Here is a 25,885-nt window from a genome sequence, read left to right as displayed (position 1 = left end):
ATTTCTGACGAAAACGCCAGATTGAGAACAAGGAATACAAGCGTCTGGGTTAGGAAGATAAGTGTGCATGAGCGTGATCACAGGGACCCCCAACTTCTTATCTGCAACCCCCTTCAGGGCCTGTTCTGTCCTGGTTGTGCACCTCCCCTGGTGTGAGGAGCACAGCTTTCCCCTGTGAGGCCTGCCAGGTTAAGTTTTTGAAATTCAGATACTGAAAAACAATATCTAAGTTTAAGTTCCTTTTCTTTTTCTAAGATTTATTTATAAAGTCAGAGTTACAGAGAAGAGGAAGAGGTAGAGAGAGAGCTCTGCCATTGCTGGTTCACTCCCCCAAGATGGGGCCTGGCTGAAACCAGGGACCAGGAGCTTCATCTGGGTCTCCCAAGTGGGTGGCAGGAGCCCAAACGCTTGAGCCATTTCCCCTGCTTTTCCCAGGCCACTATCAGGGAGCTAGACTGGAAGCAGAGCAGCTGGAACTTGTACTGGTTCCCATATGCAAGACCCCCAATACGTAACTTTTTAATTAGATTCCTCATCACCTTTAAAATCAACATAGATTATGGAAACTTTGAAAAATGTCAACAATCATGTAATGTGCTCAGAAATATCTAAATAAACGTCTCGCACAATTACTTCTCAACAATTCAAATGCCTGATGTTTCATCCCATGAGCAGGAAGAAATGCCTCATAGTTACAGGTCATAGTTTGTTGGCTCCTGAGGACATCAGACAATAGTTTCTTCATAGTTTACAGAAGATAATCGATACTTTATCGCTTCACAATCCGTATAGTTAACTACTTGAAATTTCTATTGGGTGATTAGAGGGTTTCATATTTAATATGAAAAAAGGCAAATTTACCATCTCCCTACTTCTGACTATCTCTTCTTTCAGGTATACTATGTATGCAGCCAAATTCATTTAAGCTTCTTCTGGGAGACACTAATGTCTTTTTGATAGATCCTTACTTCCCAATATTTTATATTTTACTCATTGAAAATGCACTTTAATTCTTTAAAATCTCTGCAGTCTATCCACTGTTCTGAATTATTTTTATAGTCACAAACATATGCCAAACTAATGTCAATCATTAATACCTGAGGCCTTATGTCCCTGCGGACACATCCATACCAGTACTTGCAAAAAGGAAACCTCGTCTTTTCACCTCCATTCCCCTGATGTGTATAATTCCTGTCGGCAGCTTTTCATGGTTCTTAAAACAGAGCAAAACCCACAGGGCCCTATGGGACACACCCACTGCCCAACTATATGGACTCAGCTCTTCACAGTTTCCTACAGATTCTAGATACTCTGAAATATTTCCAGGAGCTCCATCACTCTCTGTACTTCTTATCTTCTGTATGCATGCAGTTAGTTTGTCCCTTCAGTTCAAGTCAGAACGTTCCTGGTAGACAGTATATTGCAGTTTTTCTTCATGCAGTTTTTCATGTTTAGCATCACATATTAATTTACTGATCTGATTAATGATTGTCATATGTAATATTGGAAATTCTAAGTTAGATGTAACTCCAGTGTTTGGGTTCTTTGTCTAGTTTTTCACCATGAAAATTATCTATAAAAGCATTTTTGGAATGAATGAATGAAGTTTATATCTGAGTATGTTGAAAATTTGTAAAAAAGTAGAAATATAAAAGAAGCTTATTTAAATGCAAATTATTTTAAATGGAAGCTTTTTATGTATTACACATTTTTAATCAACTATCTGGAGATCTCTTGTAATAGATTTTAAAAATATGTGCACCAAAACAAACTAAACTTTGAATTTTGTTTTCCATGAATTTATTGAAGTCCATACATTTTGTGGAATTTTGTTGATTCTTCATTTTGTTTTCCAATAGTGCAGGATCTTTTAGCTAATCATATGAATTTACTTTTAATATATCACAGTATATCTAGAGGAGAAGATAAATGATGTCTTAAGTAGGGTAAGAGAAACAATAGAAAATGTGGTTCATTCTACAAGGAAATCCAGAAACTTTGCTTTTACTTCATGGAAAAAAGTAGGAAAAAATGACCTTCTAGACCATGCATAAATGAGCTTTTATCTTTCTTCCCATTTCTAAGTATATGATAATAACGGAAAGCACTTGAGATATATGTGTATGAAAAGACAATACTTAAAATACAATTTTCAGTGATTAGTTATTGTGCTATAATATAAAGTCTTAGATACATTTTCATGGTATTATGCTACTTTATATAGTTTCTTTGGATAAATTTAGTCCATGACTATGAATTCTTGTTTTCCTATTAGATCTGCAATTCTTAGTAAGATTATTAGTATAGGTGAATCTTTATTAGCACAGAAAATGAACTCTTAAAATTGCTGTTTATTTCATTTGAGAGAGGTTTCTATTATTTGTTGAACTAACTATTTTAGGCTACTTCATGATGAATGTAATTAATCATGCTGATGATTTACCACTTTTAATCACTGCATATTGAATCTTACTGGATTTAATCATTGCATATTGAACCTTTATTTGGGAACATATATCAAATGTGTTTTGGTTTTTCTTCCATTTATTTGATGTGTTTTACATGGAAATTCATAATTATCTTGTGTTATATAAAAATAACCTAGTACCTTTAATTATTTAAAGGATTATCTTTTTAAATCAGTGCTGACACTTATTTTGTATATAGAAAATTCAACTCTTATAGTTGCACTTTCTTTTTTATTTTTAAAATGGTATATTATTTATTTATTTGAATGGCAGAGTTAGAGAGATATACACACAAGAGGGAACTTCATCTGCTGGTTCAATTCCCAAGTTGCCACAATAGCCTGGGTGGACCAGGAGCCAGGAGATACCTCCAGGTGTTCCCTATGGGTGCAGGGGCCCAAAGGCTTGGGCTATTCTCTGCTACTTTTCCCAGATCTTTAGCAGGGAGTTAGAAGGATCAGAAGTGGAACACTGTGGAAGTGGAACACTGTGGAATCACACCTGCTACCTTAAGGGATGCTGGTGTCCTAAGAGACAGCTTAACCCTCTACACCACAACGCTGGCTCCTAGCTGTCTTTTTGAATTCAAGAAATAATGAAAAACACAGAGTCCATAGTCAGTGCTTCCCTCGAGTGACACACTTAGAAATAAAATTCGTTATTTATACCCATCTATTCCTCCAGCAAGAAATGAATACTTTTTAATCTCATTAGAAATATTTTGACACAACGCTGAGTGAATGATTTCGTCTGAAAAATAAATTGACAAAGTGATTTAAGAATCAAAAAACTGGGGCAGGTGCCATGGCACAGTAGGTTAATCCTCCGCCTGCAGCGCCAGCATTCCATATGGGTGCCGGTTCTAGTCCCGGCTGCTCCTCTTCCAGTCCAGCTCTCTGCTGCGGCCTGTGAAAGCAGGAGAAGATGGCCCAAGTGCTTGAGCCCCTGCACCAACACAGGAGACCAGGAAGAAGCACCTGGCTCCTGGCTTCAGATCGGCGCAGCATCCAGCTCTTGCGGCCATTTGGGGAGTGAACCAGTGAACCAGCAAATTCAAGACCTTTTTCTCTGTCTCTCCCCTGTCTGTAATTCTACCTCTTAAATAAATAAGTAAAGTCTTTTAAAAAAAATGAAAAAACTTCAGCTTGTTTCAATTTTCACTTTTGGTACCAGACCTAATAGATCTCTGATGGTTTCAAGTAGACAATCTCTTGAGAAGATCTGCATGACTATGTTTCATAATAGGCTGTGGTGATACTAGGTGGGTTTTAAATGATTGTAATGATCTTTGAAGATCTGCTGAAAAAGTGATGGAAATCTGGACTTGAGATTATATTTATCTGCATTTTAAGCACAACAAGTACAACAAGTTTGTGGCTATACCAACATAATTCCAAAATATTTCTAGTTACAGGTAGACAATGGGTCTATGTTTAAGGGAATAGCTGATCCAGGAATAAACTGTAAGCTAACCATATAGTCAGCAGGTCTTCATTTTATAACATATTTTGTATTCTTTTTGATTACTTATGTGTTGCTTTAGAATATATGTTTAATTATTGAAGTCTTCTTTATAAAGATTTATCTATTCATTTGAAAGAGTGACAGAGAGAGATTCAGATCTCCCATTTGCTGGTCCCTTCGTAAATGGCCACTGTAGCTGTACTGAGCCAGACAAGCAAGAGAAACTGCATCCAGTTCTCTCAAATGGATGGCAAGAACTAAAGTGCTTAGTCTATTATCCAGTACCTTCCCAGGGACATTTGCAGGAATCTGGGTTTGAAACACAGTGGTTGGGACTTGAGCTGGCACCCTGATAATGGGATTACAGGCTCTACAAGTGGTGACTTAACCTGCCGTACCATAACACCTGTCCCTAACAATTACTTTTACTTTTTATCCAGCCATGTTTTTCTCATGGTACATTGCATGGACTGTATCATTTCATGAACTTTCCTCAGACTATAAATGTGTTCATTACTTATGCATACCGTTTTTTTTTTTTTTTTGCTATCTGTGTCTAGTACATATTGCTACCAAATAAGATCTTTATTTTTTTACTCCTTTAGATGGAAGAAATGAAACAATAGGTTTTCCATGACTTGTCAAGTGGTAGTCAGAATTCTAAAAATCTACACAAATATTAAGGGTTGATATCCTTAGACAATCAACCTTTTCCTACTGAGTTTAATTATACGTTTTATGTAAACTGCATTAAGAACATTAGCAGAACTGTCTTTAGATTTCAATCTATTTTAAATTAATGTGGAATTTTAACACACATAGTAACAATGACTGCTATATATTCAAATAGAGCAACACATGATAGCTGTCCTCCAGTACAAGAACTTGTCTTGTTTTTCAGACTATTTTACTATTATATACATAATACTGTTTCTTATTATTATTCAAACATGTGCACATATAAGGTGCACATACACACATATGTTTAACATTTTATTTCTGAAAATTATTAAATTAACAAACCAAAAATTGTGCAATAGTGACACTAGACTTTCCATATCCTTTTACCCAGTTTCCCTTATTAACATATCTTTGTCACTATTAATGACATTCAGATACCCCTAATTTTTAATCCAATTTTTTTTATCTCTCTCAACCTGCCCAGACTCTAGTAATCAACTTTCTTTGATTAGATAACTTTTTTATGATGTTTTAGCTGCACCATGTAAAGGAGAACACGCAATATTCATTGTTTTGTCTGCTTATTTTACTCAACATGACTTCCTCCAGTTCCATTTTGCTACAAATGACATTTTTGTAGCCCAATAGATTTCATGGATTGAAAGAATCAATATCATTAAAAGGTCTATACAACCTAAAGCAATATACAAATTCAATGCAATTCTGATCAAAATACCAATAGCATCCTTGACAAAATTAGAAAAAAACATTCAGAAGTTCATATGGCACCACAAAGTCCCTAAATAGCAAAAAGATACTGAGCAACAAAACAAAACAAAACAAAACAAAAAACAGACTAGAGGCATCACAGTTCCTGACTGCAAAGCATACTAGAGATTACAGTAATTAAAATAGCATGATACTGACATAAAAATTCATACATAAATCATTGGAACAGCATAGAGAGCCCAGAAAAGAATGCACCATTTCACTAAAGATATAGGTCCTTAGTTTTCTCCTGTATTGTGTCTTTGTCCATTTTGGGTATCAAAGTGATGCTGGCCTCATAAAAAGAGTTCGACAGAGTGTCATCGTGTTCAATATTTTGTAATAGTTTGTAAAATGTTGGAATGAGTTCCTATTTAAGTGTTTATAGAATTCAATAAAGTCATTAGGTCCTGGGCTTTTCTTTGATGAAGGAATTTTGGTTATTGTTTCAAGCTCATTGCTTATTATTTGGCAGTTTAGATTGTCTGTATTTTCTTGATTTACCCTTGATAGGTTAAATGTATCTGGGAATTTATCAATTTCATCAATTTTTTCCCATTTGTTAGCATTTAGTTTTTCATAATAGTTTCTTAGGATACTTCATATTTCAGTGTTGTTGGTTGTAATGTCTCATTTTTCAACTCTACTTTTATTTATTTGAGTTTTTCTCTGTTTTTGTTCATTTCTCTAGCTAGAGGTTTACCTGTCTTGTTTATCTTCTGGAAGAAATAGCTTTTTGTTTTGTTGGTCTTTTATATATATATATAAAATGTATCATTTTTATATTGGTTGGTCTTTTATATATATATAAAATGTATCATTACATCTTTTATGCGAAATGTTTCTTTTTTTTTTTTTTCCTGATCAAGGCTCGTTTATTGAATAAATGCAGTAGTATTTAAACACGACCAGTTGTTTACAAGAAGGAGCACAAAAGATTTACATATCAAAAAGGCTCTTAAGGTTACAAAGAGTTCCCAATAAGGTTCTTAATTATTGATTACAAGGGTACAATAAAACACTTAGGTGATAAATGCAGGTTACAGGTGTGACTGATTATCTGTATCATTTCTTGTGAAAGGTTTAGTAAGCACTTAAATCTATAAACTTTGCTCTTGTTTTTCAATTTCTTTTTTTGTTTTAGAAAACTTTTATTTAATAAATATGAATTTTGAAAGTACAACTTTTGTATTATGGCAGTTTTCCCCCATAACCACCCTCCCACCCCCAAATCATCCCATTTCCTACTCCCTCTCCCATCCCATTCTTCATTAAGATTCACTTTTTAATTATCTTTATATACAGAAGATCAACTTAATATATACTAAGTAAAAATTTCAACAGATTGCACTCACACAGACACACAAAGCATAAAGTACTGTTTGAATACTAGTTTTACTGTTAATTCGCATAGTATAACACATTAAGGACAGAGGTCTTACATGGGGAGTAAGTGCACAGTGACTACTGTTGTTGGTTTAACAATTGACACTCTTATTTATTACCTCAGTAATCACGCGAGGCTCTTGTCATGAGCTGCCAAGGCTATGGAAGCCTCTTGAGTTCACCAACTCCGACCTTATTTAGACAAGGCTATAATCAAAGTGGAAGTTCTCTCCTCCCTTCAGAGAAAGGTACCTCCTTCTCTGCTGGCCCTTTCTTTCCTCTGGGATCTTGCTCACAGAGATTGTTCATTTAGGTCATTTTTTGCCACAGTGTCTTGGCTTTCCATGCCTGAGAAACTCTCATGGGCTTTTTAGCCAGATCCAAATGCCTTAAGGGCTGACTCAGAGGCCAGAGTGCTGTTTAGGGCATTTGCTGTTAAACTTCGCTGTTAATACTGCTTTTGCTGTATCCCACAAGTTGTGATAAATTATTTTCACTTTCATTTATTTTGAGAAAGTTTTTCATATCCTTTTTATTTTCTTCAATGATCCATTTATCATTCAGTAGCATGTTGTTTGATTTGCATGTTCTATTCTGTGTTCTATTGTTTTTGTTGTTTATTTCTAGTTTTATTCCTTTGTTGTCTGAGAAGATACATAGTATGTTTTTAATATTTCTGTATTGCCTGAGACTTGATTTGTGACCTAGCATATTGTCTATCCTAGAAAATATCCTGTGTGCTGATGAGAATAATGCATATTCTGAAGGTGTTAGATGAAATGCCCTGCAAATGTCTGTTAGGATCATTTGCTCCATAGTATGTTTCAATTCCAATGTATCTTTACTTTCTGGCTGAATGATTTGTCCATCAACTATAGTGGGGTATTGAAGTCACCCACTATTTGTGTTTAAAGATTTATTTATTTGTTTGAAAGGCAGAATTGCAGACAGGCAGAGGCAGAGATTGAAAGAAAGGTCTTCCATCCACTGGTTCACTCCCCAGATGGCCTGCAATGGCCAGAGCTGCACTTATCTGAAGCCAGGAGCCAGGAGCTTTCCCAGTTCTCCCAGGAGGGTGTAGGGACCCAAGAACTTGGGCCTTTTTCTACTGCTTTACCAGGCCATGGCAGACAGCTGGATCAAAACTGAGCAGCCAGGACTTGAACCAGCACCTTTATCGGATGCTGGCACACACGTGGCAGCTTTACCTGTTAGTAAACAGTGCCAGCCTGTCACCAACTCTTATTGAAGTTCAGCTTTCCTTTTAGGTCTAATATTATTTGCTGTGTGAATCTGGATGTTCTTTTGGGTGCATATGTATCTATGATTGTTTTTTATGTTTTGCTGAATCAAAACTTTTATCAAAATAAACTTCTTTGCTTTCTTTTCCTTCCTTTTCCAGATTTTTATTTTTTAAACAATTTTTATTTATATTATGTGAACAAATTTCATGTATTTCACATACACAGATTTAGGAACATGATGATATTTTCCATACTTCACTACCTGTTACCTTGTCCGTTTTATCTGTTGTAAGTACAGCTGTTCCTACTGGTTTCTGCTTTCCATTTGCCCAATATATATTTTTGATCGCTCTACACTTTAAGTCTGTGGGTACCTTTGTTTGTGAAGTGAGTTTCTTGTAGGTGTTATATATTGGGGTCTTGATGTTTTATCCATTCAGCCAACCTAAGTCTTTGATTGTTGAAGTTAATCCATTTACATTCCAGGTTAGTATTGAGAGGTAAGAACCAACACGTGATTTGCTTGTTGGGATGCTGATTTTATCTGCTCATTTAGCGAATTTGGTGGCGTCATGTGTTTTCATTATGTTTACTCCTAATGCAGGACTCCCTTAAGGATTTCTTGTAAGGTTTGTCTGGTGGTGAATTCTCTCAATTTTTGTTTATCTCAAAGATAATTTTCCTTCATTTTTATTTTTAAAAATATTTATCGATTCATTTTGGACATCAAAGAGAGAGAGAGAGAGAGAAGAGAGAGAGATCTTCTACCTGCTGATTTACTCTCTAGATGGCTACAATGACCAGTGCTGGCCCAGACTGAAACCAGGAGAAAGGAACTTCATTGAAATCTCCTGCATGGGGCCCAAACACATGGAAAAGCTCCTCCACTGCTTTTCTCAAACAATTAGCAGGCATCTGGATTAGAAATAGAGCAGCCAGAATAAGAACAAGTGCCCATAAGGGATACCTGTGTCTCAGTTGACACTTTTACCTGCCCTTCCTCTCTCCCTCCTTCCTTCTACCTTTGTCCAGACTTTCCTTTTTTTACTTATTAAGGTAATATGTTTTGAATTTACATCACAGTAAAAAAGCTCAATAATTCACTAAATAAGAAGTTTAAGAAGCAAAAGAACCCTAGTTTTGTGAGAATATATACAAATAATAATTGAACCCATAAATGACAATTTCACCCATATACAAGATTTTTTCGAATTATTCACTCACAATTTCATTCAGTGAAATAGAACCAATGACAATATAACATCTAAATATTTCGGTTCCATATGTTCTCTTTGATTTGTGGTAACTAATAGAGCACAAAATTATAATGTATAATTATTAACATTGCAATCTGAGTACAATTCTTCTGGTGCACAAACTGTGGAGAGGAAGTGGAAGTATTTTTCTTTTAAGACCTTAAATATATCATCCCAGTCTCTTCTGGCCTGTAGAGTTTCTGCTGAGAAGTCTGATGTTAATCTAATTAGTTTTCTATTATATGTAGCTTGACACTTTCCTCTTACTGCCTTAAGGGTTCTCTACTTGTTCTTAACTTTTGAAGATTTAATTACAGTATGCTTTGGAAAAATCTTTTTTTGGTTGAGTCTGCTTGGGGTCCTTTGAGCTTCTTATATCTGGATGTCCAAGTCTCTTTCAAGACCTGGGAAACTGTTAACTATTATTTCATGTAGCAGGTTCTCAATGCCTTTTTCCTTCTCTTCTCCTCTAGGGATACCTATAATATGACTATTTGGTCCTTTAGTGGTATCCTATATTTTGCATAGACTTTCTTCATTCTTTTAAATGATTTTCCCTTTATTTTTGTCTGATTCATTTATTTCAAAAAGTCTTGCCCTTGAGGTCATAAGTTCTTTCCTCCACTTAGTCTATTATGGTGTTAAAGATCTCAATCGTATTTTTTTATTTCACTGAAAAGATTTCATCTCCAAGATTTTCATTTGGTTCTTCTTGATTTCTCTCTCCTTTGTAATATTTTCATTCATGTCACTCAATGACTTCATTACTTCTTTAATCTGTGTTCCATTGTTTCCTCACAGTCATTATTTTGAATTCTATCTATTGTTTCCTCACAGTCATTATTTTGAATTCTATCTCTGGTATTTCATAGATTTCCTTCAGTTCAGGATCCAGTTCTGTAAGACTTTTATGTTCTTTGGAAGGTATCATGGTAGCTTGCTTCTTCTTGTCTCTTGTGCCCCTACGTTGATGTCTGCATTTCTACTGTAATCTCCCCATCTTCCTCATGGAGTAGGTTTTATTGGGAAAGAATTTATGGTTTAGCTGGAATGCAAGTATCACTTGATTGTTCTTTTGGTTTTGGTTCTGAGTGAGTCCAGGAGTGTAGTCTCTAAGTGATTTATTTTACTTTTATTAAAATTTGTTATGTCTATAATTGACATATTGTTCTTGTTTGCTACAGTTCATAAGGATAGAATTGACCCTTTGAGATGAATGTGGGTTTTCTATAGTATGCATCTTGGATTCACAGTGAGTTCAGTGACAGTTTCTCTAGGGATTATGACAGACAGGGTCGTATTCTTAGTGCTAAAGGAGATGATATTGGCTATCCCCATGTCCCACTTGCAAGCCTGAGTGATGCGGGGATGTGGCACCAATGACTGTGGCTCTAGGACTATGTTATGTGGATGGGCCCTTCCTCAGGAGCTGTTAGGAGAGCCCAACTAGTACTGTGGCTTATAAAACCAATATCCCTCATCTTGGGACCAGGAGATGTGAACTGAACACTCTTCCAGTCCTACAGAGAGACTACAAGGCATACAGGCAATTTTGCTCTGGCAGATATGAGCCCAGAGTGGTGGAATGCTGGCAAATTTTTCCCTAGTTTCACCATGTAGATTCCAGTGAGAGTGAGGAAGTTAGATGAGTTGTTACAGTAATGTTGCAGGGCACATTGGAATCATCACCCAGATCTTCCAGGATGGGAACACACTTTTTATTTGCTGCTGCTGGTGCTAGCCGTCAAACCTTAGGAGGACCCTTCTGTCTCACAGCGTGAGTGTAGCTTTGGGGGTAATATCCCAAACTCCCACAGTTGCATCAGTCATTTGCCCCACAAGTTGCCCTGACTCTGGCTCTGATCACTTATAGTGTCAGTGGAGTATACATGTGCTGTGTGACTTTTCAAAGTCCTGTCTGGTGCTTTGAAAGGGAGCAGGAGGGGAGAGGGGAGCCAAAGTGGTTTCCTTTCTCTGAGCCTGGCAGTTCCTAAGACCTTGGTCAGATCCTCAAGCTAGAGTAAGTCTCTGAGTGACTGTGGAATTCTCTCAGTTAAAGCTGTGGGTAGTGGAGCATGCAATAACTTTTTCTTACCTTGAGTTGGTAAGACGGTAGTTCCCAGTCAGCAAGCTGGCTGTATTGTGCTGTCAGCTGCAGAAGTGTCTCTGTCCTCCTTCCTCTTGTCCCACGGAATTGTCACTGTTTTCTCATTTCTCCAATGAAAATTTCCATCAGTGAAAACACTGGAAACACGATTCTTTTTTATTCCAAGGCAGCTGAAATTATTACCATGGCTATATCTTATCTAGCCATCTTAGACCTCCGAGTTAGATATGATTTTAAACTTGATGATATTTGTAACTCCATAACACGTGCAACCATGAAAGGGAAAAGAATGCATTACCATTTACAATGTACCCTGAAGTTTTTGGGAAGATAGCTTTACTTTCGGGCAACATACTGTTCTATGACAAATGCATGCCTTCTTCTATGTGTATTACACATGAGACTTTAAGGGAAATCATTATGAATTATTTTCTTATAAAATTCCTTGGAGTACCAAAAACAGGTCCACTGATTTCATTTCCTGGTGGATTTCTTTCTGTGTACAAGTTTGTGTGCATCTATGTATATTTGGGATGACTAGTTGAATTTTAGTTTGCATACATAATTGTAATCATTTGAATACTGTGATTTTTAAAAGCTAAAGAAATGTCTTTTGCTTAAAATAAATGATTGATTTTTGCCTATCATTTTCCTTGTTGCTATGTGGCTACTCTTGTCTGGCTTCTTAGGAAGTCTAGTATCTGGGCTCTGTGGAATTGATTTGATTACAGTATACGGAGATTCTCTTTTTCAGTATCAGCTTTCTGCTAGTTGTTATGATTGCCGTTTGCAGTGATTTTCCCTCTTCTTTGTGTTCTGCTTTGTACTTCCCCAAGGTAGTGAGTCATTTGGGAAGTGTTGTGTAATTTGTTTTGTTCAGCAGATTTCTTGCCACACATGTACTTTGTGTTTAGCCTCTTTCAACTGTCCTTCCAAATGTTGCTTTCTTCTGGTAATCACTTTCACCTTTCTCAGTTCACTGCATGCTGTGTTGGGCTGGGTTCTTTGTTCTAGTTTATTCATTGCAATTCTAAGTACAAAGGAAAGTGCCTGACACATACTATGTATTAAATAAGTATGTAATGAATGGCAATGAATTAATGTGGGCTTCCCCTTCCTTTTTCAATTTTTGATGTTATGTTATTTGAGATGGCTTATTAAGATATTTAGCAGTACTTTGGTTAAGATTTTTTAAGTCTTATTTACAGTACCTCCCTCTATAGTTTTATACATGCACAGCTTTCTGAGCTTTTGTTGTTAAATCATATGGAAGAAATTTCAATTTCGATTTTAATTTTGAATTAGAGTTGAAATAAAATGCTAGTAAAATAAAATAACTTATTATGTAATGTATGAAAAATACTGAATGTCTAACATGGTCCATTGTTCTTTAATTTTGCTGCTTATCACTCTAATGATACAATTATAGTTCAGTATTTTCATCTATTTTATCTTTCTATACACCTGATTACCTCAACAGAATTGAAAATCTCACAAAGAATGCCACCAAAATAGCAAGAAAAAAAGCATCTTTCTTTGAAAAGGATCAGTAGGGGCAGGCATTTTGTGCCATTCTTAACCCAGTGCTTTGAGATCCTGAATCCCACATTAGAGTGCTGGGGTAGAGTTTCGGCTGTGCCTCCATTTCTAGGTTGTCACTTATGCACATCCTGTGCAGTAGCAGGTGATGGTTCAAGTTCTTGACTCCCTGTCATCCATGTAGATTAACAAGATGGAGTTCTGGGCTGCTGGCTTCAGCCTGACCATTTCTACTCATTGCAGATATTTGAGGAATGAATCAGCAGATGGAAGATTGTTTCTGTCTCCCCTTTTTTTCTCTTTCACTATCTTTCAAACAATTAAAAATAAAAATAAAAATTTTAAAACAATAAATACTACACTTTATCTTAGCCAAAAGGCTGAGTAGTGATTAAAAACAATAATAAAATGATTAAACAAAATAAAAATTTTCTATAAATTTATGTAAAGCATAAGTGCAGGAATCCATATAAACAAAACATACATCTTAAAAAGTTAAGATGTATTTATATACATGTATATTCTAAAAAATGAAAGAATCACCCTTATTTTAACATTTCTTGGTGTATACCAAGAGAAACAATTCTTTTTATTTAGTTTTTAAGTTGAGATATGGAAATCAGCTGTAATCTCTGATTAAATTTATATATTTATATATATATATATGTATAGCCTGGGCTTAATTCTCTATGCTCTTGTATAAAATTTGGTGGTGGTAGTATAATTTTTTTTTAATGTCCTTTCACAATTAATACTGTTTTCACAGGTTAAGTACAAAGAAACCAATAGGATTGACTAAACTATGAACTCATAGGGCTCATACTATGGTGGAGTAAATCAAATGAACAAAAAACAAATAAACTAGAAGTGGAACAAAACAGCATCCAGGAACTGGGCGCTCGGTCCATATCTTCCAAGCAGGTGCCATCACCACTGTCTCCCTGGGTCTGAATTAGCAGAAAGAGTCAAGAGTTGGAGGTGGATATCATTTCTGCACTTCCATTAGCTCTTGACCATTGTTAAGCTTAGCAGGACAAGCTTAGGCTTTGTGGCTATCCTTAAAATTGTCCATTTGTCCTCGTCTTAGTGACTATGTCATATTCATGGGCCAGAAAGCTTCACTTACAAAACAACTTTATGAACAAAGAAAGCAATGTATTTAACTCTATTTATCTAATTTCTGGAACTATCTTCAACTATTTCAACATCAATCAGGGAAAAGGGATGTTACTTGGTAGCAGCCCAGCTAAGGTGTGCCTTCACCTTCCTTAATGGAAGAGCTTGTAAAGTAAACTCTTGGAATTTCAACAGCTTCAGTGAGTCCACGGGGCTCTCAAGTATAACTGAAAGGCTCTGTGTGTTCTGCTTCAAAGAATAAAACAGATAATTAATCCTGGCATAGCTATCATTTCCCCAGAAGTGAGCTCTCTTTTAGACCACCAGCATGCAACAAAATCTAAGCAGTAGAGAAATGACAACCAAAAGATGTTTTGTGGTTGGTCTTGATTATAGCTTTCCTCTCTATAATGTCTTTCTATATCTAGTATTAATAAAGTTTAATTTCTGCTTCATTGCAATGACCCAAGGAATTTTAATATACCCATCCTGAGTATGTGTATATTCAAAGTGGCAGTTTGAAATAATAGTTCTTTTTGTAGAGGGGGCAGGGATGTTTATAACCTAGTTTAGGATATGTCAAAACAGGTTTGCCTAATGATAACGAATGTGAATCAAGATGTAAGTAAGAAAGCAAAAATTTAGTAGCTTCTTTTCCAGGAGAAAACCAAGATGACAAGCTGTGGTGTGGTCAAGGGACATAGAAAAATCTACAATAACTAGGACAAGAGCAATACAGGAGTCATTGCAAAAGATGAGTCTTGAGAGGTTAAGGGCTGGCTAATCATGTTGAGGATGGCAGGTGTAGTTGCTGGTTACAAATGTGTGAGAAATCACTATTTTGGAAGAAAACAGTTAATCGATAAGCCATTCTGTATACATTTTAAAGGACAGATATAATTTCTGAAAGTACTGATACCCTTGATTTGTAGCATTCTGTAATTTTAAGTAAGCTCTTAGTCTAGATTGATAGCATATCCTCATCTACAAAACACTGATCTGTGACAGACTTCTAATCTTTAAATAATGAATTTTAGTGACCCATGAATCCAATACAAAAAGTGCTATAGCAGTGCAACACAGTACAGTATTATGATCTAGCTTAAAATATTCAGTACAATGGTGCCTTTAAAATGTTCTTAGGAATTAGGTTGATTATACATGAGCATTTGCTGAGTGAGTCCAAGAATGTAAATGATTGCTTGGGTGGCTAACTCCAGGTTGAATTATTTTAGAAAGAATAGAACAGAGAAGAGTGATAAAAAGTTTAAAAACTGCCAACCTGTATAGGCAGCTGTCATTTCAGTTTACATTCTTGCAATAATGGGGATTTGAACTGAATTCTGCTGCATTAACTTTTCAAGCTTATTTAAAATATTTCCTGACTTTCTCCACCATTCCAAATACCCTGTAGGAATCAGGAGTTGCCACCTGTCAACCTTTATATTTCCAGCCAGGAAGGAACTGCAGAAAAACATAGCACTTCATCACAAATATTTGAATTACCTTTCCTTTGACAATTATTTTATCATCAAAGAAGACAAAAAGAACAAGATTCTGTTTTTTAATATACAAATTCATGTATTTTGTACTGTTGTATGGGTATCTTGAACTCAACTCAGACCCTTGTTGCAAACAAGGTTTCATCATTTCATTCTTGAGTCCTATGATGAATATACAGCCAACATCATCGTCAGACCCGGTTCCTCATTATTCAGTATGCTCTGTGAATGGAAACAAAGTTTTACAGTATAGTCTGCATGAAAGTGAGTTATGGGCCGGCACCGCGGCACACTAGGCTAATCCTCCGCCTTGCAGCGCCAGCACACCGGGTTCTAGTCCCGGTCTGGGCACCGGATTCTATCCCGGTTGCCCCTCTTCCAGGCCAGCTCTCTGCTGTGGCCAGGGAGTGCAGTGGAGGATGGCCCAAGTACTTGGGCCCTGCACCCCATGGGAGACCAGGAGAAGCACCTGGCTCCTGCCATCGGATCAGCGCAGTGCGCAGGCCACAGCACGCCAGCCGCGGCGGCCACTGGAGGGTGAACCAATGGCAAAAGGAAGACATTTCTCTCTGTCTCTGTCTCTCTCACTGTCCACTCTGCCTGTCAAAAAAAAAAAAAAATTAAAAAAAAAAAGAAAGTGAGTTATGGTACATCCTTCTGCATTAGCATGCAGTTTTAATTTTTGAGTCTTAGAATCAACATGTAAATGTCTCAAAGCCTTTTCTTGAACCAGTGCTTTCTAGCTTCCGTTTTATTACCTCTTCCCCAGAAATAAATCAATGTGCTAAAATAGTATTGGCACAGTGTGTGAAACATTATTTTACAGCTAACTTCAGCAAAAAAATATCACTGACGATTACTCATGCAATTGAATACATATTATTAATTTCCTCAGTAGCATCTTTGGCAAGGACTTGCATCTTGAGAATCTTGATTTTCTTCATTGAGTAATAATATACATAATAATTGATGGGTCAAATAGCATCTTGAAATAACTACTCCCCAGCTCTGTTTTCTAAGACCGGGTCTAAAACGACTTTGTCAATCAAAAACCTCTCTAGAACTGTACTTGGTAGCAAGGGCTAATCATCGTTATTGCGGATCTTCTGTAATGATCCATTTCTCCCAAAGTTCAAGTCCCCATGCCAGTAAAAATAGCTCTACTTGCAAGAGTCCAGACTCAACTTCCTCTCACTTCTCCTCTGTGACAAGTGCTCTGTCAGGTGTTTTCCCTGTTACTAGTCAGTGCAATGTATGAGCCTTTGCAGCACATACCTGCAAGAGTGCTTTGGTGATGGAAAGATTTCAACCAGGTTTGCCGCCTTACTAAAAGTAAAGAAAAAGTTTTTAAATATGGAGTGTTGGTTACTTCTCTTTCCAAATCATTTTAGTGTTCCAACAAGAAATACCATATGAGCACATTTGTTATTCTGCTGAAGTTAACTTTGGTCTATGAGTAGTAGTTCTCCTCCGACTTCCTGAACATTCAATATGCACTCACATCTAGAGAACATAGCTTTGACGATGTGCTCCGTCCTTAACAAGTTTTGATGATTTCCTTCTAATGTCTCATAGTTCAACTCTGTATACAAGACAAAATTTAGAAATCAAGCTTGTGATTATAAAGTAAATTGAATGTATGTCATTAAAAAATGAAAGAAAAATAAGGAAGGAAGGAGGAAGAAGACTGGGAATGAGGGAGGAAAAGAGGGAAGTATCATTATGTTCTTAAAACTATGTATATGAATCAATGAAATTTGCTCATTTATATTCATAAAAATTTAAAGAAAAAGGAAATTGGTCTCTTCTTCCACTCACACTGTTTCATTTTACTGATATTTTAAAATTATCTATGAATATGTCACAAATAATTATATTTGTACATTCATTATGAGTAATTTACTAGTTTTTGGGAATTTGCATTATGAATCCATGGAGGTTTAGAAAAGAAAACAAGTGTTATGCCTTTTCTGTATCTCCTCATGTCAATCATTATCTATTGACTTATTATTCAGCAAGGCATGGTGGTATATGGTTTCTATAAAATACGAATAGAAGAAATATATGGATTGGGAAAGTCAATATTTTTAGAAGCTTTCAATTATGCCTCCAACCTCAGATATTTACATAAGCAGTGTTGAAATGAGACATTGTGGTTTCCTTATATATTTAGAGAAAGGTGAAAATGATGATTAGTGTTGCATTCAGCCCATTTTTATAGAGTGAGTAGGCAAAAGTCTTTCCAGAGAGAACTGCTGATTGTGAAAATGTGTTGACACTATAAAAAAGTGATTGCCTTCCTCTTCTTACTTGTTTGAAAAATATTTTTTCTTAGAAATATAGCAAAAACACATTAATGTACTATAAATAATAATTAACCATGGTTTAGTTTCTCTAACAGTAATGAAATTTAGATAATTTACATACCAAAGAAATACTCAGTATATTTGAAGGAAATATTGTTTATTTAAATGTTTTTAAAACAGTAGGGACTATCATCCAAAATGTCCATCATCAGATGAATGGATAAAATATGTGGTAGATACATGCAGTGAAATTGTATATATGCAGCAAAATAGATCAAAGTGGAGGACATGATAGTGAGTGAAATAAGCCAGACGTAGAAAGAAAAATACTACATGTTCACCCTTATATGTGCAGCTAATTTAAAAAAAAATATTTATTTATTTGAAAGGAGAAGGAGAGGAAGAGACAGAGAGGTCCTCCATTGCCTGTTCACTCCCCAATTGGCCGCAATGGCCAGAGCTGGGCAATCTGCAGCCAGGAGCAAGGACCCCCAGGAACTTCCTCAGGATCTCTCACATGGGTGCTGGGGCTCAATGACTTGGGTCATCCTCTACTGCTTTCCCAGGTCATAGCAGAGAGCTGGATTGGAAGTGGAGCTGTCAGGACTCAAACCGGTGCCCATATGAGATGTTGGCACTGAAGGTGGCGGCCTTACCTGCTATGCCACAGTGCCGGCCCCTATGCAGCTAAAATTAAAACAAATAAATAAATAAAAGGAAAAGAAAAATTTTATCAAAACAAAGAATATTGATTTCTAGAGTCTGGGAAGATGGGAGAAATAATAGAAATTTGGATTAAAAATTAGGGGAAGTTGAATTGGTTCATTAAACGTGACAAAAGATACTAATATGAGATGTTAATAAGAGAATTGTGATGAAAGGTATACAGGAATTCTTTGTATTATTACCTCACACTTTTATTTAGTAGTTTTAAAACTATTCTGACATAATTTTTAAGAGCACATATTTTTTTAAAAAATCTACCTTACTGGGTGTAAAGGGACATTCTAGTTATCCATCAAGATAGTAGGGTACTTCAAAAAATGTAATTAAAATCAGGACGACAGTCTTAAAAGGGTCTTCTAGACATTGCCTAAGAGATTTTCAGTATTTAGTGTGTGACATTTGTGTATGCAATAGAAGAATGTAACAGAATATTTGATGGACAAAACATTTATCTTCAAATAAATGACAGAGGAAGCCAGGGGAGGACAAGCAAAAACAGAAAGGCTTGCATAATGCATAAATATAGAATAGTAATGGATTAGAAGTGAAAGAAAACTTCAGTCCAATATGAAGTTAGGGAAGAAAAATTCACCAGTTTTCAATGGAATCATACACATAGATAATAGGTATATGGTTTAACACATATGGTGTGTTGAAATAAAAATAAATGAAGATATGTGATGGAGAAAGCCTAATATCCAAACTGTCATTTTATGTAAGACTGCATCTGGTTTTGCAATTAAAATAGAAACATACACAGACATATACTATGCTAAACTTCAGAGAAAAATAATCCAGTCCACTGTCAATTAATTATGGATTTTCAAATCAGTATAGCAGTAATGAAAATTAGTATGAAAATATTAGAGTTGAAGGAATGAATTCTGAAATCATGTCTTTATAGAAGTTTTGCTAATAGACCAATAAGTTATCTGATATATATATATAAATAAAAGCATATACACACATACATATACAAAGATATTTCCACACTATTATATATATCTATAAATTTTAAAATAATATTCACTTATGTAAAAACAAACTTAAACTAATACACATACAGATTCTTACAATTTTATCTTAGGATGAAGATAGATAATAGGATAAATATATAAAGTATATTGCAAATTCACACGTAAGTCCTTTTCAGCTTCTAAGATCAGCAATGTGAGCTCACTGCTTAGAGGAATAGTCTAGTAGACACTGCTTAATGGGAATTGTTCTGCTAAAGGACAGCAGATGGCACTCTGGAACTTTTCCATTTTCTTAGGAGGCAGAGCAGAAATAAGAGATGAAGCACAGTAAAAAACTGTTGTTGAGTAAATTTGTCTCTTATTTTGTTTCCTAAGGTCAGTTGACATTATTGTTTAATACACAACACAGGAAATGTCAATCTAATTTGCTTCCTCTTTACAACTATATTAAGTATACGTGTGTGTGTGTGTGTGTGTGTGTGTGTATGGGAATGCTTCCTTAATAATTCTAGAATAGTTTAAATTTCACTTACTTTATGGAAATAATTTTTATCTTATGGGTTTTATAACTGTTTTAGGTATCCTGTAGAAATCTATCAAAATGGACAATAACTAATAATTTCTTACCATACACTGCCCTATTACAATGCTTATCGTTCAACTGGCTTTAGTTTGACTACTTACTAACCCTCAATTTCATCAGTATATTTCACTTATTATTTCCTTCTTACTCACAAAGAGTACAGAGACAAATTAAGACAGTTGACTGTACATTCTGACTATTCATTCCATTTCCTTGTCTTATATAATTTAATGTATTTTATATTTTTAAATTTTTCTGCAGTGAAGGTGAGATGATTATAAAGTATTTGATTTTCAAGTCTATTTTTGATAGCACTCCAAGATGTGGTATTTTTTAAATGATAAGAAAAGATCTCTATAAAAAGCATATATTTTCTCTGTTCTGATTCCTCTACACTATTTTTCTATAATTTTACAGCTTCTTTTGATATTTTTTCCAGAAAGAAATTACTAAGGATGTAGTAGTATAAAAATCCATTTGTATTGCTATGTCATGCATTTAAATATTAATATTTAATTACAAACATACATTCCTATGCAAACAACAAATAACATGCAACATTTCCATTTTTCTATAATTCAATTTTCTCTTCATAGTTTTCAAGAGTCCATGAAGTTCAGTGTCTCTGGGAGCTACCACACTGACTATTTTTTTATTACAAGTCTTAACAAAGTTAATGACTCAAATATCATTTTTAACAGAAACTTTTGCAATCATTTTCCTATGATTTGTATGGAAACAACATCATGTGTTGCTTCAGACAATGTGATAAATTTTATGGAATATTTTAAACCATTATTTAAAGTTAAATATTTAAAATAGTATTGTCATTGTTAACTGTATAATTATAAATTAACCAAGTGAATAAAGGATGACAAATGTGTGTAAATTGATATAGCATAGAAATCTCAGAACCACCTAATTAAATTTGACTTTTACTTACATTGTCTTAAAAAGCACAGGTCATAAACATCTGCAAACCATAAAGAGAAATGATACAATGTTTTTGCTTTCATTTGACATTCTATAAATAAGACTCTATAATGATAGCTTTTTAGCATAAAGGAAAGAAGGCATATGCTTACACGGATGTTTTGGTAGAATTGACTAAAGGTTACATGAGAAATAAGTTAATGGACTGAAGTTTATAGCTGTGTGTATAACTGTCAAATCTTTCTGTAAATTACCTTTCTCTTCTGCTGGCTGGAATGCAAAAATCCAATAAACTGTTAATAAAAATGGAAAGGTCATATGTAAATATCAAAGATCTTGAAAATGAACCAGAAAAGATGATAGTTTGCAGAAAAATATCATTTCATATTCTGTTTCATTGTATTCTAAATGTGATCTGGGTTGCAAAGTATGTTTCCTAGAAAAAAAATGCGCAGGAAAAGTTTCTATTAAAAAGAGATTAGTTTCCCATCTGAAAAGAGAAGTTTGAGTACTAATTGGCTGTTGGTTTCTGCAACTTCAGAAGAATTGCAAACAATTAAACGCTTTGATATTTTCTCTGATTAAGCAAACTCTTAATAGGGCCTCATGGAATTATTCCAGAAACACTGAGAGAGCACAATCTGTGTAGGGTGTGTGCATGCAATGGGAGGTTCATTGCTTAGGGCCTTGGAGGCTCATCTTCTATCTGTAGCCAGACACTTCACACTCCTGCGTTTTCTGGTCTAATCTCAAACTTGCAAAGAATTAGGAGCTGTAAGAACTGGAGCAGCAGAAACCACTCTTTTCTGCCCTATTCCATTTATCCAAAGACAGAATAGTTCTTTTAAAGCCTTTTTGAAAGTTGTGCTCTCATAAAGGGAATGCATTAAGGCCTAGAGTGAACCTGAGTTTAAACACATGCTGCTTTTGATGAAGCCATGCATGGTGCCCCTTGATCTTCTAGGTCTGTATTTTAAGAGCTGTTCTGGTGCCTGAAAAGAGTGGTTGGCAGAGGGCAAAGCATGGGCTTGGTCCCGGAATAGGTCCTTGAAAGGACAAAGTCCTTCCCTTTTTTTAAGCCATATTTTATTTTAGCAGTATCTACACTCTAACGTGATTAATCAAGATCAACAGAGGAATCAAGTTTTGTCAAGAATATGAAATGATAAGTAACATTGATTGCTAGTGATGTCTTTTAGCCGAGGGAGTGATTAATCTGCATAAATGAAGCAGATACTCAGTTTTCCTTAAATGCTCTCAATTATTCACCAAAAGAAATGAATGAATGGATGAAATTATGTAGGCCAATGTTTCATGTTTTCCTTAAATGTTCTAAATTATTCACGAAAAGTGATGAATGGATAGATGAATTTATTTCACTGGAAACATATAACGATTAAGATAACATTTCCAAATCAACTTCTAATGTTCACATTTTGATGTAGATAAATATGCTCTTTTCATTAACTAATAGTTGTGAAATATGTTTGAATAACAGTGAGAGAAACTCAGGAAGGAGCCAAATGTATATGTAACCGTATTAAATAGATCTTCCTTCCTTTTCACAGTCTGATTAATAAAAGCTAACTGTTCAGCTTATAACTAATTAAAGTGTCTGCTCAGTTCAAAAGATAAATAATACTAGCTTGAAAATTCCAAAAACTGGCATTGAGAAAGCAATCTGAATTTGTCAAGAAAACTGGTACACCCGGGTCAGCATGCCTGGAGCACTGGATTTATGACTGCAGCATACAGGTAACCACCGTGACTCAAACCAAAGCCTTACTGCTTGGCCAGAAGCCAACATGCCTCTTGCCTTATCTCTAATTCTGATGCCTGCTTTTACCATGTCTCCTTTTCAAAGTCCCCCTGCTAACCTGAATATTGGGAAGAGAGCTTTTTGGATTAGCAAGGTGTTGGGTCATAGATGTAGATCTTTAATACACATTGAATGGGTTTTTGTGTAAGGTGTAATGTAGGGGTCTTGCTTCATACTTCTGCATGGGGAAGTCCAGTTTTCTCAGCATTATTTGTTGAATAGACTGTCCTTGCAAGGTCCACTCTACTCCCAAGTATTCTCTTGAATTAAACTATTTTCTTGCATTAACTCTTGTGCCTGGTGAATTGGCTTTCCAGAGTCACATAGCCCAGGCCTAATATTAACTGAGATCATATATAAAAGTGGTACTTTCAATATCTAGAAGAGATCCTTCCAGAATACATTATTCCATATTTAAATAACATTGGCTTAAGGTCAGATTTAAACTAAAAGCTCTTTCAATTTAAACCTTTCTGATTCCTTGTGATCACTTTTCAATTAGACAATGAAAAACAATTTAGTGAATAAATTTAGTGAATACTTAGCTTAATTGGTTTGCTTCTACTTTTTGACCTCCAGGGCTCCACTTATGTATTCTGTGCAATATGCCTGTACAATTATCTTCCACTTTAGAGTGCACATTTCCCATGATTTTGTACAAAACTGTCTGGTTCAATCACTGTTAAGTACTCTTTACTCCTTTTTATCCTTTTAGGAGAATAGGGTTCAAGACGTTGCTTCTAAATTCTAGCATCAAAAGAAAACTGCTAGTCTGTGTTAATAGGAAATAATAAAACCACATCAGACATGATGGCATAAAGCAGTTTATTCATATATATACATATTCCTATATATATTACGTTATTCCTATATATATATTAAGTTATTCCTATATATATTATTCCTATATATATATATAGCTAAAATATGAGACAAAATAATTGAACAAAAAGTTGCCAAATAATATTCATTAAATAAACTAATTCCAGATCCAAACTTGGTGAATTAAATACTTGTCAATGTTTTGGTAAATTTTTGTTTATGATTGCATTTATATGTTCTAAATATTTAAGTTATTTTGTGTAAAAATACAAACAAAAATATTACTGTTTTGAAGGTAAAATATATTTTATATGAATGCTGGTCTTAATTGTCCAAAGTTTTTATAAGAAAGTAGATTTGATATTACTGATGAAGTTTCAAATTTTCTCAGTAGAGTAAGGTACAGGATGATTAATGGCCCCTCATTATATTGAAAAATAGAATTTTCAAAACCTGGTATCTATTACAGCTTTACCATTGAAGGTCATTTTACTTAATTCTCATTAATGACATTCATTCATTCACACAATTCAATCACTAAAAGGGAAAAACAGAAGAGACATTTCCTCTTCAGAAGGCTTAACTTGGGGGTAGGAAAAGATGAGCACTTTGCTCCTCTTTTATAGATATGTAAACTCAGCAAGTACCTCTGTATCTAGAGGAAAAAAATTCAGGAAATGGAGATGTCATTGAACTTTCACAGACGTGAGTATTTCAATCCGTAGAGTGTACTTGGGCTAAACTCTAAACTGTCTTTTAACAACTTTCGTTTCATTTTTTTTATGATTTGTCCAAGATTATGCAGATAATGAGCATTAGAAATTGAGACTCATTTCTTAGGATACTGTTCTCGTTATACTCTGTTTAATCAAATTCACCCAATCTCCTCTTACAGTTTAACTGTTCTCATGACTAGTCTCTTCAAACAATCTCATTCTGTTTCTCATTAGCTCAGATTAATTTTTTGCACTTTCATAATATTTGGTATTTATATAAAGTTGAATGACTGTCAATTTATTTGTATATTAGTTTTAATATATATTATATGGTTTTACATAGTGTTGCATTTATATACATAGTATACTTGGGATTCCTGTGTATACTTGTCTTTTTTAAATTTAGTATTTGGAGACTCATAAAAGTCATGCTATATTATAGTTCAGATTCTCCAAGTTCTAGAATAAAACTAAACATGATTTTGTGTCTAAATAGCCCATTCCAAATAGTATAAAATGAGGTAAATTGCATAACATCTCTCCTGTGGAATGAGGTTGTAATAATTCCTGCCTCACAGGATATTGTATTAGATGATTTTAAATTAGTGACATTATTAGTATACTAGAGTTTAAAATGTTACTTTTTGTTGACATTATACATTTCTCACCAAGTAGTAAACTACTTCAAGGATTAATACACTAATTCAATTTTGAGTTAATGTCACAATAATTTAAAAATTGTGTTGTAGTAATTCCTACACACTTGCTGTGTTTCTGAGAATATAATATATTAATAAATTCTTAAAAAATTAAAGATGTATTTTAAAAAATAAAATAATCTTTTAATTCCAATTTTCCACAAATTTTTAAACAGTATTTTACTTATTCATTTAAGAAGCAAAGAGGCTCTCATAGAAAGAAACAAGCCCCATATGCTGGTTCACTTCCTAAAACCTATATAGATCAAGCTGGGCGAGACTAAAGCCAGGATCCAGGAATTGAATCCAGATTTCAAACATGTGTGATAGGAACTCAATTTCGTGAGCCATCACCCTGGTCTCCAGGGTCTGCATTGTGGGAAAACCTGGATCAGCAGATTTTCCAGGCCCTCTGCTATGGGACAAAGGTGTCTTAACTGCTAGACTGAATACCCATGAAATGCTTCATAGCTTAAAAAATCAAAATCATAAAAATGAATATTCAGTTATATTTACATTAAAAGAAAAAATAGTCATGTTGATGTACAGATGCCTTTTCTATCATTCTATAATTATATTTATCTACCTCTTGGAGTTATGTTCCCAACAACAAAATACCATATTGATTTTTTTTCTGAAGCTACTCTTCCAAAATTTTGAGCTACATGAATTAAGTCTTTAATTTTATATGCTTTGTAGTAAGGTCACTATTTTGTAATATGCCAAATACTGCAAGTATCACTGAAATTTTAAGTTCTATCCCAAACCACCTAT

Source organism: Oryctolagus cuniculus, chromosome 2 (assembly GCF_964237555.1).
Source record: "Oryctolagus cuniculus chromosome 2, mOryCun1.1, whole genome shotgun sequence".
NCBI classification, from domain to species: Eukaryota; Metazoa; Chordata; class Mammalia; order Lagomorpha; family Leporidae; genus Oryctolagus; species Oryctolagus cuniculus.
Note: the sequence above shows the minus strand (reverse complement) of the source record.